Here is a 14,871-nt window from a genome sequence, read left to right on the forward strand (position 1 = left end):
TTTTGTCATGCTAAAGCATTATAAAAATTATGCAGAAATACAGTCTTCTATCACTTCACTAGCTAATAGCATTATTATTTTGGTTTTGTGGAATAGTTCAATTAAATAGAATAAACTATAAAAATAAAAAAAGTCCAAGGAAGGCTATAGTTCCTCTGCCATTGGATTTTACCACTCCTTTCTGTAACAGGTAATAGTATTTTTTTTTTTTTAATTTTCTATTGCGGGACTGAAAAAGGCACAGAGACCAGATGACATGCATCATTCAGGGAAAATCTGCCAGAGCCCTTATGATTCTCACTATTCCTGATTTTATTCATCTCAGCCTTGAAATGTTCAGTTCCAGCTTAGGAACAGGGTATGGAAGTTAACAGTTTGCTTTGTAAGGTGCTGTCCCCTTTGTGTTGGTTCATCTCTATCACTGGGCTTTGGCTGTAGGCATGGCAATAAAAAGTAGAGGGCATGATTCCTTTCACACTCACGCCACTGTAAAAGGCAGCCAAAGTAAATGGAGGCAGAGTGATACAAGACTCAGTTGACTTCAGACTCCTGTTACAGTGCTGAGGGTTTGACTGTGGTTCTTCATTTTCCCACGAAGAAGGATAGAAATGAAAAATATTGGCCTCTGCTAAAAAGTGTGTAACCACTGGGGAAATACTGGCAGGGCAGCCTACAGTTAGCCACAGCCTTGGTCTTGGGCGATGATCACAGAGCTGCAGAGTAATTCAGTGTAGCAGGGACTTGGGAGGTCATCTGGTCCTATAGTCCACTTGCACAAACACAAAGCACATTTCAGTTGTGCTGCTTTAGTACCTGCTGCCTGAGTTAATAACAGGAAAGAAAAAAGAAGTATTTGAAAGTTATTATCTAAAAGGAAGGATTTATTTTACTTGTGTCATTTCAGTCTAAAATACTAATAACTTGAAGTAAATTTTCTCTTTATGCTCTTTAGATGTGGTAAAAGTATATATTAACAAATCTTGGTGACACAGTAGTAAAAGTTAAAAACAGGAGCAAATTCTGACTTTTAAGTCTTTAATTTTCTATATGACTGTAGATGATTGTGATAATACTACAGTCTATAAGAGGAAGATATTCCTAAAGATTTCTCCTTTTTGAAGTTATGCACATATAATTACTGTATTATGAAACATAATTATGGTACCCTCAGGAATTTTCCATCATCTTTATAAGCAACCTGACAAGGAATTGATAAATTGCAGGAAATAATCCAATAAAACAATTTGCATCAATTTTATCTCACAATATAAATTTAAATACCAATCTATTAAAATATAATAGTAATGCTCTTATAACAAATTATTTTACAATGTGCTTGCTATGACTACATGTAATAACAAAGACATTTGTTCCTCCCTGGGGAGGGGGTCCTCTAAAGACTCAGAGATCATAGAGCTATCTAGGACAACACTAAATTTTATTGCTTGGAAATAGTTGTTTTAAAGCTCATCTTTTTTAGGTATATAAATTTATAAATGCTTCTTTTCATCACATCTCTTAAGTTACCTACACTGAATTTCCTCTGCTGTTTTTTTAATCCTGGACTACAAGGTGTCTCTGCACCTCTTAACAGTGGCAGTTTATATTACCTCTCATACGTTCATTATCTCCAAGATTGTGTCATTATCACTGTCATGTATGGATCCCATTACAAAAAGATGTGTATGGGATGATACAACATGTGGATATTTAAGAACCTGTATAGGAGGAAAAAAGAACCATGGTCAAAATCTGCAAAAATTGAGTTCATACTTAGTGGACCTGGGAAATAGAAAACTCTTGTCTCTCTTGTGCCCTTCCCCTGTCGTAGTGTGAAGCTGCACTGGGTCACCTGGATTGAGCTGACTTTGCACAAATTACATTGCAGTGTAGATCTGAAATCAGAGGTGAGAGGCACATGCATACAGGTGTAGTTCTTGGCTGCAACTGAACAGAACTGCCCATGCTATGCTGATCTGTGAGATCTTTGAGAGGAAGGCTGTGCTTGAGTCTCCTATGGTCCATGTGCTTCTCCAATAAGTGCTGAGTGTCCACAAGCAGATGCTGTAGCCTAAGAGCCAGATCTTCCTCTTTACTTCCTCAGCCACTAAGTGGATGTAAGGAAGAGACTTCATTACCTGTAGCAACCCCAAGTACTGGTAAGCAAGTACACACCTCTGGTGTGTTGCAGGAGCAATGGTTCACAGAGTGTCTTTATGTGGCTAATGATACTGAAAATGGGGAAAGAGGGGTGCACCTCCTGTGCTAGAGGCATCAGTTGATGCAGTTGATGCCCTTGACAGCTAGAAGACAAGCATTGATAAGGTGGGGAGAACCATCTTATTTCCTTCTGCCCCTCACAATCCCCACAGATGGGTGTGTGTTATGGTTTATTCATGAGAGGCTGCTCACTATGTTTCATTAGAAATCACTGCTGCTGAAAAGACTGCTGATGGCTGATCAGAGCATCAACACCTTACTTTGTGTTCCTTTGTCTATCCTAGCTCCACAAATACTGTTGTTAGTGGTACAAATGCTGTGTGAGCTCATTCAGAAAGCAACCTGGGACCCACAGTGACGAACAAGTGCTTCGTTACTAACAGAGAAAAACAGGCTCACTCCCAGAAACTTGTGCTCATTCTTGCCTTAATCCATCAAAGAGTGTAAGCATGTACTTATTTTGAAGAGCACAAAGTACTCTTGAATTTTACTCAGACTACTCACATACTTCCCATTTAACATAGCTTTAAATGTTTTGCTGAATCAGGGCCAGAAGACACTTGTAGGGACTGAACCCATTCCTGCTTCCATTCCTGGTTCGTTGCTCCATATATAACAATATCAAATATTGCACACCTAAAGGAGAAGAACATCTTCATGGTTCAATAATTCAAACTGAAGCATAAGGTGACCTGCAGGTGGATCACCCATGTGAGAAGTGTGTCATTTTGGCAGGACAGTGCTACCTTCTAAGAGTGACATTTCTCACCTTCAAAATACAGCCAAACTACCAGCTGAGAAAAAATCGGGGCTGAGCCACCATCCTTGTCCTGCTGAAAAGATTACTTCATCCTCTAAGGGTGTCATGCAAGCTGCTTTAACAATGAACTAATTTAAATTTATTATGCTTTAGCTAAGATTAGTTCATCTTGTGACATTTAAATTTCATTTGCTCACAGTAATTTTGTTGTGCAGAATGTTGCAGATAACAGAAATGGCAGATTATGTAAATAGCCATTTATAAGCAGCAGCTTTTTTCAATCTATTGTTCTGAACATCCTACCCAAATGGCCTCATTTTAAGTATATGTCTCTGTGACCGGACACTTTGCTTCAACAAACTTTTTTAAGTTTCACCCATCTCCCAAAAGGTACATCATTTAAAATAAAATTGCTGTTCAAAGCCAGTTATTTCATCAAACAATAACAAAACCATTCCCGTGCAAAGGGCAGAAGATACAACCTAGCCATCTGCTACATGCAGCAGCAACATAATTGAGAAGTTGTCATAGTTTGAAATTGGCCCCCCTTGAGAGTTCGAGGGGCTCAGAGGTGATTGGGTGCCAGGGCAGTGTTCCCTGGAGAGCCAATCACCACTCATGTCGTTCACTTCTGCTCAAAAATCATATATCACAGCACCGGAAATGGTTGGCAGTGCAGTCTTGGTTGTTTTGCTGTTGGTGTCTGCTGGTGTAGGTGGACAAGGCCAGGGGTGGCTGGGCTCCCTCTCTTCCCCTCCGAGGGGGAGAGGGGAACCCTGTGACCCCCCAGCTCAGCCTTTGGCTAGAATTAGAGTCAGCATTTGGAGTGTGTGCTGTGAAAGAAGAATTTCACAGCACCTGAGGTAAGACGGAGGAGGCCAGGCCTTCTTTCCCCCCCCTGCAGCTGCGGGATGCTTGGGACAGTGCAGAACTGAACCAAGCTACCTGTGGCCAAGGCTAGGGGGATTTTTCCCCCCCACTGCATTTAGGCTGGTGGGGGCTGGATTTTAAGGCTCAGCACTTGAGCAGAGCCAAGTGGATGGGCTGATAAATCAGCTCAGTGCTTGGGAGAAGAATCCCAGGCGAAATTGGAGACGGCCAAGAGTGGCTCGGGAGTTGCCTGCCGAAGCTGACCAGAGGCAGCCAAAAACTGACTTAGAGGAATGAAGATTCCAGGACGTGTACACTTGATAAGCTACACTGCAGCAACCTACGAACCGAGGTGGGACACCGAGAGGGAGAGATCACCAGCAGCAGGAGAGCAAGGACTCGAAGCTATCTTCTCGGACTTCATGAGGAGGAGAGACTACAACAAACAACTGCTGGACTTGGTGAGGAGGGAGTGTTCAGGAGCCCAGAACACTCCCACGGCAGACTGTGTTACATATCAGCCTTAAAGGCTGCTCCTGGACTAAAGTTAAAGGAGGAGCTTGAAAGGACTGACTGATAGTAATGTTTTTTTATTATGATATTCAGAAGCCTTTTCTAATTAGGGAAGTGAGGGCTTGAGACAGATAGTTAAGCTAAATATTCATAGAAATCCAGTGCTAAATTCTACATCTTTCCACATGTCTCTGATTCATGTAAAGACAGTATTGTCATGCAAGTACGCAGTGCTGTTCAGTAGGGGCTTTGTTGGGGTGGGGAAAGCACTTGCTGCCAAGCACAGGGCTTTCCTAATCCTCCTTGAAAGAAGATCCCAAGGAGGAATTGCTAAGTATGCTTTCTGTTTCACTACTAAGATTCAAAATTAAAAGTTTTAAAAAAAAAAAAAGAGAGAAAGAAAGAAGAGGATGGATTTGCTGAAAAGGCGTGATACAAGCTGAGGGCCAAACACAAATCCTTAGTGATAAATGTCAGAGGGAAAACATGAAGTAGTAGTTCCAGTTGTATTCACTGAGGGTAAATAAGGGATGGAATTAAGCCTGGCTTCTCCAGTGATGGTGAGGGTATCTTAAGTGGATGTGACTTGTGTGAATGCTTGAGGGATGCCTCCCAGCACCAGCAGGTCATACCAGCCTTGGCAGACATGAAGACTGCTTTCCTTCAGGAGCTGCACCCACATGTTGTGCTGGTGGGTTGAGCTTTTGCAAAAGTCTGTATTCTCTGTATTGCTCTTCTCTGTGTTTTTCCTTTCTGGACTGGTGACTAGTTTTCAGAAATACCAAGGTTAAAACAAGAGCCAGAAGGAAATAATTTTTATGTGAATGGAATGTTGCTGGCCTCTTTTGGGTCAACTGGTTATATTCAACTTGACTTTGGTTTCTCTGAGTCAGGTCTTTCAATGTCTGACCTAAAGAGTATCAAATGAAAAAGATTTGTAAGGTGCAGAGAAGCAGCTGAAAAGTGTAGTGGAAAAGTTTGTCATAAATCATACAAGGTATATATTGCATAAATAATTGGTAAGTAAAAGAAGACAAGGTTGCTTGAAGGGTGAACATGCAATTACAGTGAAGTGATTGAAACCCAGTGGTCACTGATGAATGTATATGTGCAAACAACAATATCTTTTAATTGTGTAATGATGAACTCTTATTGATGTATTCCTATGATATTTATATAATCAGATTTTTAAAATTTATAAATAACTACTATATTAAAAATTACTACAATGTATGTACTTCTTTATCCATTTTTTCAAGATAACATCTGCTACTGTACTTTCATTAGAGCTCAAATATAAATAAATGGTTTCTAGCATATTTATTAAATTTTTCATAACTACTTCTAAATAAGTTCTTTTACATTTTTGTTTGAGGTAACAGAATTGTATAAACACTGTTTAATGGCAGATGCAGAACAACAACGTTCAATGCTATAAAACCGTAAAGCTCTATTGTACAGCTATATACATAGGATGGACCAGTTAGGGAGTCATCTTATTTTTGGGGGAAAAAAAAAGAAAAAAACACTAGGTTGTAATCTATAAAATGTGACTATCCTCTTCACATGGATCTGACAAGCATGAACAAAGAAGAAAGCATGAACATGAAGAGAGAGGGATGGAAAGAATTAGTTTGAGAGGCATTTAATTTTCTCTGAGTTCCATTGAGATAAGGATGTGGATGGAGTACACTTCATAGAAGAGAGCATTTGAACAGCAGCGGTAGAACCCTCCTCCATGTTGCATTTATTAGCATGAGAACCAGCTTTCTACTATCACAACCATGAGTTGTGCCTCTTTGAAAACTGTGGTAGTGTTGCAAAAGGTTTTGGTCAAATCCTGCGGCAGCACAGCTCTCAGCACAGATCTCATGAGCTGTTTGGATTCTGCAGTTATTGCAGACAAAGCACAGGGGAGGTTGCCAGCCCCACAGTCTGTCCCTCACATGTGGGATAAACACACAGGGAACCTGCCATACACAGTTTCTGGTTTCCATCTCTCCAACCAGGAAAAAAAGATGATCTTCTTGCCTCAGAGAATACTGGACTGATACAAGGAAGAGTGGAAGTATTTTTTCATGGAAAATATAGTCAAAGTGGGCCAGCAAGGACTAGTAAAAAGGCACTGTACAGTGAGATCTTCTCCCTCTCTTATCTGTCAGGAAGGCGGAGATACAAGGATGTTTCAGACACTGCCTAGTTCTCAATCGCACAAATGTGTCTTGAGGGACTGAAGAGAGGGATGAACTCCCAGATGAAGGAGCTTATCTGGTTGCAAAAAAAAAAAAAAACAATTTTGAAGAAATCGGGGGATGGAATAGCAAGGCTTATGTGCTGTGCCTGCAGCTTTTGTGCTGTGCGCTGTCTGGACCTCCCCATATCACTGAGAGGACAATGTCCATCCTGTTTCGGAGAGGAACATTTAAACAGGTGTGTGTGTACCTGCTTTGGACTTTTTTAGAGTGACCAAAGAAGGTAAGCCAGTGACAGGTGTGACTGGGAGGCAAGTTCATGACTGTGTTGAAGTTGCCAACTAATATCCATACAGTTAAAAGATGGCTTTGACTTTGAGCTATTTTTAGGGTAATAACTAGCTCCTAGTTTTTATCTCATAGGTCCTTTCCTAATATCACTTCAAAGGAGATATTTATCATATAATTTCAGAAAAATGTAGAGTTCATTATGAATTCTATTCAGTTAATTAAACTATTTAAATAAATTTCCACTATGATGCCATTTCTTATTGTCATTTTCAGAATATTATAAAACAAAGTTCAAAAAAAATTTTTAAAAGTAAACAGAAATGCTATATCATAATTTATTTTAAGAGTTTTTCAAAACTTGGCTACCCTGGGATGATCTATTATGTGTAAATTGCATAATATTTTCTCTCTTTTGATAGAATTTGGAAGAAAAGTGTTGAAGTGGAAAGCTGTATTCAAGAATGAATGCACTCCCCCTCTTCCTTCCCTTAGCTTTTGTATCTAAGCTGATTCATATGGTATGGAATATCCCTTTGGTCAGTTTGAGTCAGCTGGCTTGGTTGTGTCCCCTCTCAGGATCTTAAGCACCTCCAGTCCCTTGATGTAGGGGGAATATTGAGAGACAGCACTGATGCTGTGCCAGTGCTGCTCAGCAGTAGCCAAAACACTGGGATGTTATCAACACTCTTCTGGCTACCAATGCAAAGCATCGCGCTGTGAGGGCTGCTATGGGGAAATGGGCTCCATCTCAGCCAGACCTAATACACACTGCATATAATTTCATGAACCATGCTTTGACAAAGGAAGAACTGCGTGATTTAAAGTGCTAAACGTGATTACTGTGATTACCGTGATTACCGTGCACAAGTTATTTGTGCCTCTGTTTCCCTAGTCAAATAGAATTGCAGTTAAAAATGCAACTAAAATACTAAAATACACTTCCATAAACAGAAGGGAGAATTGTTTAGGTCATGCGCTAACGGGTTCTGTGTTTGGTGGCAAGCACCTACCTATTTTATTTTACAGTATTAGCATTTTTGCAGATTTAAAAGCCACTGAGTCAGACAATGATAGTCGTGTGGATTGATTATAACCCCAGGCTATGAAACAGATTAAGTAAATAATCTGCAGTGGTCTTAATTTTGATCTTGCAGAAATACCTCTTCCAAAGTGAGCTTTACAGATATGAAAGAGAATTGTGTCTCACAGAATGAGTTATGTTTGGACAGGGCATGGTGCTTCTGCTGGAGCTCTGAGACAGGCCTTGCATCCTGTCAGCTGCCTGGAGCCCTCTCCATCCTGCTGCAACATCCCTGCAGCTCCCATCCTTGCTCCTCTCCCCACACTATCTTCCTCCATCCCAGCCCCATAGAAATCCTTCTGTGTGTCCTCCTGCAGGCCACGGCTTTCGCATAACTGCTTTTCGTGCTTGTGCAAAGTATCATCCAGGACCCACAGGCATTTGGGGATGGGCTGGATGAAGGCTCACACCAGCGTATGAAGCAGTGTGTGGACTACCTTAACCAGGAGATGGTTTGGCTGCTGCAGGAGCTGGAGGGGGAGCCTGGAGCGGAGTGGTGTGGCCTGGGGAGCCCTGTTCTTTGCTGCCTTTCAGCAGTGGCAATTCTGGGCTCTTGCTGGAGTCTTGCTTCTTCTCTTGGGGCTGTGGTTTAACCACAGGAAAAGGAGCCGTGAAGCAGACAGCAGTGGTGAGGAGAAGAGCTCCAGTAAGAACCTGGGAGAGGAGAAAGAATAGAAGAAGATAGTAATGTTGCAAAGGAAGAAGAAGAAAACAATGAAGCAAATGTGGAGGAAGATGACAATGACATTGAAAATGAAGAAGAACTCAGCATTGTTGATGCAAATGAAGGAGACGATGAAAATGAAGGAAAAGATGATATGAAGGTGGAGGAAGACAGTAGTGTTAGAAACGAAGAAGGCGGCAATGATGCAAATGAAGAAGTACAACATGGTGATGCGATTGTGAAGGCAGACAACAAGAATTCTGGCAAAAAAGAAGAACATGGTAATGTTGCTGAAAATGAAGAGAACAATGCTGAGGCAAATGAAGAGAATGATGCAAAGGTGGGATGGATGGAAAGGAAGAAGGCACTGATACAAATGAAGAAGAAAATGGTGTGAATGTGAAGGAAGACAGCAATTATGTTGGAAATGAAGAAGAAAGCAATGATGCCAACAAAGAACACAGTGATGCAAATGGGAAGGGAGACAGCAATCATGATGAAAATGAAGAACATGGCAATGTTGCTGCAAGTGAAGAAGGCAATGATGAGGCAAATGAAGAAGAAAATGGTGATGCAAATGTGAAGGGAGGCTATAATGGTGTTGGAAATAAAGAAGAACATGGTACTGTAGATGCAAATGAAGAAGAAAACAATGGTGATGGAAATGCAGAAGAAAATGAAGATGCAAAGGTAGACCAAGACAATTATACTGGAAATGAAGGAGAAGGCAATGATGTAAATGAAGAAGAGGAAGACCATGATGTTGGAAATAACCTAGAACTACTTTTAGAGGAGTGCATACAGTGGCCTGTTCAGGACCTAGACAAAGGTTGAGCAATGACAAGTGACCTACAGGACAGCTTCATGAGTGTCTTTGGAGACAGCATATCAAATAGTTTCTACCCAGTGCCACAACAAGCCATTGGGGTAGGCAGTGCCTTTGAAGGTTGCAGTCCCGGTGTAGGATATGGTCTACCTTGTACTTATATTCCTGAACCCCCTGTGGGGCACGCATTCCACCTGGAGCTGGACATGCAGAGCAGATGCTGCCAAGAGACTTCTGCATCCATGTGGAGCTGGTGTGCACCTGCATGAGGGAACACCTGGGCAAGAAGATGTCGTGCTTCCTCCACCACTCCGAAGAAAAGCTGATGAGGAACAGAAGCCCAGCCTCCTCCACACCCTCTAGGCTCCTGGAGAAAACTGCCCACTGATTCTGTGACTGGTGAAGTTAGCCTGGATGCTTTTGCCTCAGTCATGCCATTGGTACTTAGCGTTTCAGCCCTTCAGCCGCTCCTGCAAATTCCAGCTGACCAAAAGCAAGAAAAGCCTCACAGCTGAGACGATGTTTAGGGTGCAGCAAGGCGACTCCGACATCTTTGTGAGCAGCCCACAGAGACTGACTTCACCCCAACACAATGTGGCCTGAGAGCTACACTGCGGCAGAGGTGAAGGACTCCAGGCACATCGCCAGGCAGGTGACGCCTGAACGCTTGCACTTCAAATGCCTGCAGCTCTTCACCCGCACACTGATGGCCACAGGCTTTTCCAGCTATACCGGGAAGACTGTTGTAATGCATCTCCTGAACACCGTATCATGTGGTGTAGGAGGGATTTCCTGCAGTGTCTGGGGGATATCATGGACTACCTGCACTGCTCCCTGCAGTGGAAACACCTTCACCAGTTTGTCTTGGGCAATGAGAGGGTTCCTGCAGAGATCAGTTTGCCCCCAGATTTGCAAACGGTTGTACCACACAACCTCTTTCAGCACCTGGTTCTGGATCCAACCACCTACAGATAGGTGATTCAAGCTTATGGTAATCTGCAATTTTGGCTCAGAATGTTGGTCTACAGCCATTGACAGAAGTCTTCACTTACAAAACTGTGCTTGTGGGGCTCACACCTGCTGGCAGACACATGAACACTCTGTAGTTAGTGCATTTATCACTGGCAATGCTGAACCTGCTTTCCTGTTACTTTGGAACTAATAAGGTGCAACACGTGGTTTCCTTGAGCAGACACACATCTTGCTCTGTCACTTTTAGTTACTACAGTGCTATTGCAATGTTTCCTAAGTATACAAGGAAGATATTAGGTCCACCTGCATATCTGCATGTGGGACTCTGAATCTGATAGAGGTTGCTTGTCACATCTCCAAGACAAAAAACTAGCCCCTTAGGAAATTAACGTACTCAATGAGTTCTACTTTTAATGGCTTTGGAAGGACTTATTTCCTGTCAGTGTCAGAAAGTATAACTGATAATTCTAATTCAGTTTACCACAGGAAAATATGTAGTCTAGTTCAAGCTATTTGAATGGGAATTGGGTTTATTTTCACTGCTTTGAGAGATCTTTTGCTATTGTCAGTGCAAAACTGTTTTGCAAACCTACTTTAACCAATTGAGCTACCTTGCTCTACTTGCTTGCTTGCTTTTCAGTAATATAATATATATGTAGAAAACAGGAAAAAGAATACAAGGAAAAAGAATACAAAGAAAAAGAACAAAAAGAGAGAAGTCTCAAAGCTTTTTCAAATTTCCTGAAAACAGTAATTGTTTATATTTAAACCACATTTTCTTAGAGAATGGCCACCCAATGCATTAATGATTACTGTGGAAAACTTGCGTTTATTTTCAATTGATTGTGTATGCTTTATTTCCAAAGCTAATTTTACTTAAAACGCCCCACATATACAATATATAAGTCCAACCAATTGCCAACCATTGCAGTTCTATTTAATTATAATATTATTCAAGTGAACCTGTCACTCCTACGCTATATTATTGTAAGACATCACCAGTACAAGCCTCACAGACATGTCAGTTCCCAAGACAGAGTAGTGTCATAAGTCTTAGGAAAAAAAAAATAAAGGAGAAGTTACTCAAGAGCTTGGGGACAACATTAATAAGCTGTATAGACACATAACAATTCTCTGAAAATTAAAAACTCTTTCAAAGTAGTAGGTGTTGCCCACAGCTGCATGAGCATGGAGCCTGCACTAACACCGGAGACCATCTGCAGTAGGGATGAGGAAGGGTAGTGTGTGTCCCTGTAGCTGGTGAGCTGGTATTTTTCAGCACAGTATGAAAGTATAGCCTAAGTGCCAGCTACTGATAAGGAACCATGGCTCTGGATTACCCTCTAAACCTGTGGCCCAAAACCAGCCACCAGGCCGCGGATGTCACCTGCACATTCTTTCTATGCACAGGTTGCTAAGCTCCCTATTCTTTCAAATAACCGCTGAAGCAATGACATGGGGGCAAGGTCTTGTCTCCGTGAAACAAAACAGCACTTTTTATGCACAGTCCATCTTAGATGGACTTATAATCTTAGATGGACTGACCTCTGGATCTTGAGGTCTACTTTTCCAGCTTAGGTTTCACTAGAAATATATTTTCTACTAGCTTAATCCAGTGATGAATTTTACTGATGCACAAACCAATGTGAACTTACATCTATTCTAGTTTATCTGTATAGTCTATCCAAAGGTATTTGCTTGTATGTTCCATGTCAGTAGAAAAAAACAGAGGGCAGAATTTCTTTTACTCTTGGGAACTATAACATGGGACAAGGCAGAAATCACAATAAAACCTCCCTGATGTTCTCCAAAATGTGCTGGTGTTTCATTGCTGGTGTTTCATTGCTGACTAAAGGAATATTTTTCTCCTGTCCCATGAGTAAGCAGATGAGACTCTGAATACTGAGAGAAGTGGATTACTTAGATTAAAAGAGACTTTAGTGAATAAAAAGGTATTGCAGCACAGCTTGATAGAGCTCCAAGCTGAAAGGAAAGAGAGCATGTAGTTGTCCTATGAGTATTTCTGAGTTATATGACCCCTTAGGCAGTGCTAGTAGGGAGGAAAATGGGTAAAGCTCTTTCTCATGCACCCCTTTCAGAATAAGAAATGCAAAGGCTGTGCAGCATATCCCTCATGGCAAAGCCTCGGTGGTAGTTACATGGTTGAGGACAGAAATGCTGTTTCCAGTACTGAGCTATCTAGTCTAAGCTAATGGTGTCTGGTGGTGTGAATGTTTTATTACAGCTGTTAAGACTACAATGACTTCCTTTCCCCTCAGCCTCATTATTGTTTGAAAGAGATGTGGTGGGAGGAAATGTGAACAGAAGCAATCTTGTTTTCATGCTTCTAACTTGACACAAATGCTGTAGCACAAGGTCGCTGGCTGGTGCAAAGATTGGCAACATCTTTAAAAGATGGTTATTGTCTCCAGTATCAGAGGGCAGGGTTTTTCTCTCTGTTGTTCTTTCTCATCACTCATTTTTTAATTGATTTGCCATAGAAGGTAGTAATCCAGGAAGCCTCCCTACTTTCTGATATTGTTTCCAGCATCAGTCCTTAGATGTCTCTTTTGTTATGACAATCTCCATATCAGGTCAGCTGGCTGCTTTTGCTGTGGTTTAATGACAAGAAAAAAGCAGCATCTCTTTTCTGCCAGGCATGCGCTGTGTGATTCTTGACATGCATGTCCCATCAACCCCACAGGGCTGCTCAGCACATCCTCTCCAGCTAAACTGGGGAGCATTTGGTCTCTTTAGGGACTGCAGGCTCAGGCTTCCCTACTGGGTGTTTTACAGGCAGGAGCACAGCAAGGTTTCACTCCACTGAGCTGGAACATGGTTAGTGTGTGCCAGGAGCTCCTGAGCTCCCTGATCTGCATGTAGTCAAGAAGCCTGTGATCAAATAAGAAGTGTGTTTGTCCATTAGAAGACAAGAAAAACTGAGAGGGTTTTTATATTTCTCTATCCTATTTTTCTTTGAAACTTTGTTTTTAAATAATTTATATTGCATAACATGACTCATTCTTTAGTGCAAGATTGGACAATCTGATTATCAAACTTTCTGCTATGTGGGACTCTAGTTCCCCGAGGGTCTTCATCTGCCAATAATCTTAATTGCTATTCTCTGTACTTGACATCTTATCTATTTTCTCTACTTCTTCCCACTTAGAAAATTTAAAATGATTACAAGTTAGCTCTAGTATTTGGTGAATGTAATAATTAAGGAGGAATTGGCAGCCACTTCATTGTCAGAATTTTTAATTTTTAATTAAAACTACATTTAAGCTTTTAGTGAGGCATAAAAATAAAACTTAACCATGACCAGATCTAAAGCTATGCCCTCCAATTTAAAGCTGATGTAAATAGATGCCAACAGAAGGTAGCTCTTCTCTGCTGGATTACATCAATCAGTTGAAAATGGGATTCATTGATCTTTCCAAAAAACGTCTGGAAAATTATATCCTTCCTCAAAGACTCCAAAGGATTTAAAAAATGAGCCTCTAAATACACTTTGGCCCTGGTCCTGCAGTTTATTTAGATTCTATATAAATATTTATATTTTGTCTCTTACAATCTCAAACGGATAGATGTCTTTAGTTTAGGTCTAACCAGCAGACTGATTAAAAAAATGCATTTAGAGGGGAGAGCAATGCAGAACAAAATAATTAATTATTAATTATAATTATTTTAATTATACCAATGAAGCTGAGTATTGATACAGTTTTGACAAATACTAATTTATCAAGTTTTGTCTAGTATTATAAAGTTTGTGTGACTGCATTTTTGGTGGAAAAAAAAAATAAAGTGGTTGGTTGTCCCTTTCACAAATGTGAAGAAGGGCATAGTGCAAATTCTAATAGCACTTTGAGGCATCGTGGCATAGATCTTTCCCCATCTTGGAAAGTCTGTAGTGAAAGAGACCTTTTCCTTCCACCCAAAAGTCCCTATCCAGCAGGTTCTCTCCTGGCTTCTTTCTGAGTCAGGCTGAGCAGCTGTCAGGCCCTGACAGAATTTCTCAGGGTTTTGAGGCACAAGGTAAAGTAGTAGAACACCTAAGTTTAGTTACTGTGCTGAATCAGCAACTTTTGAGATACAAGCCATGACAGGTTTCTCTGAGGCACCCCTGCTCTCAACCTTTTACCCCTTTTGTTGGATATGTCACTCCAGTAAATCTTCTGTAAGATCCTGGACCCAAATCTCACTGAAATACTGATAGGGGTTGGAACCAACTCCCTGTGTGTGTGGGGGGGGGAGGACTGGGCATAGACCTGCAGGTACATGGTAAGGCTGCCTTATCATGTAAGGCCTGCTGAAAGCACGTGGCCTGCAGCCAGCACGGCCAGGCCTCTGAGAGCACACGGCAGAGCCAGAAGGCCTGTGGCCAACACGGCTGAGCCCGTGCAGAGCACATGGCAGAGCTGAAGGCCCTGCGGCCAGGTTGTCACTCAGGGCAGAGCTGCCTGGTAGCCCACCCACACTGCA

The 14,871-nt window shown here is 41.5% G+C and overlaps 1 pseudogene; it reads left to right on the forward strand.

Moving 5' to 3' along the window:
- The window catches only part of LOC112840965, a 36,771-nt pseudogene extending 26,349 nt beyond the window's left edge, over window positions 1-10,422 (forward strand).
- Window positions 10,423-14,871: the final 4,449 nt, after the last annotated feature.

This window comes from Manacus vitellinus, unplaced genomic scaffold (assembly GCF_001715985.3).
Source record: "Manacus vitellinus isolate BGI_N305 unplaced genomic scaffold, ASM171598v3 scaffold_13_pilon, whole genome shotgun sequence".
NCBI lineage: Eukaryota > Metazoa > Chordata > Aves > Passeriformes > Pipridae > Manacus > Manacus vitellinus.